A 761-nucleotide genomic window follows, 5' to 3' on the forward strand; every position below is an offset into this window, starting at 1 on the left:
TAATACATACATATATATATAATATATATATATACATATATACCCAATAAGTAAATGTAATTCACAAAAAAGAGACAAAAGGCCTATAAACCTACTTTTAGGATTCAGAAGGTTGTGGGTCACATAGCTCTGGAGTATTCACTTGACCCTTCCCTAGTTCCTTCCCCTGCAGGCCTCTCACAGAAATTTGTAAGTACACTAATGATCCATCAGGTTCAAGTTAATTTTAAATTTAAAGATACCTGAAAACGTCAGATGAAGTAAGAATGACATTTTGCGGGGAGGAGTAGATTCTCTAGTCTTCTTGAATGCCCATGGTTTTTGTTGGTACACAATTGGCACTCCAAAGTTTGTTCACTAGTGTTATTAATTGTATATGTTTGGATGCCACCTTTCCCATCCCACCCCCACCTGGCCCAAGTGCCAGGGGATTGAACTCCGGTCTTTACACGTATGGTAGGCAAACACTTTATCACTACTAATTTACTACTTTACCAGCTATTCTCAGACCTTGTGTTTTCTTTTTTGGACAGGGCTTCACTATGTAGCGTAGGCTGGCCTGAATTTGGGTCCTCTTGCCTCTGCCTCCTGAGTGCTAGAATTACAAGTGTGTGTCACTCACTATACCCAGCTTAGTATTTATATATCCACAAACACACATATATATATATATATATATATATATAGTATGTATATATTAAAATATTTCAATAAATAGAATCAGTAATCAGGATGTATTTTATTTTGGTGATGAAAACAGT

The 761-nt window shown here is 36.1% G+C and overlaps 1 protein-coding gene across 2 annotated transcripts in view; it reads left to right on the forward strand.

Annotated features, from left to right (window-relative positions):
- Positions 1 to 761, forward strand: part of Smg1 (SMG1 nonsense mediated mRNA decay associated PI3K related kinase) — a 108603-nt gene that overhangs the window by 105988 nt on the left and 1854 nt on the right. The window lies entirely within an intron of this gene.

This window comes from Nannospalax galili, unplaced genomic scaffold (assembly GCF_000622305.1).
Source record: "Nannospalax galili isolate Female #2095 unplaced genomic scaffold, S.galili_v1.0 scaffold172, whole genome shotgun sequence".
Taxonomy (NCBI): domain Eukaryota; kingdom Metazoa; phylum Chordata; class Mammalia; order Rodentia; family Spalacidae; genus Nannospalax; species Nannospalax galili.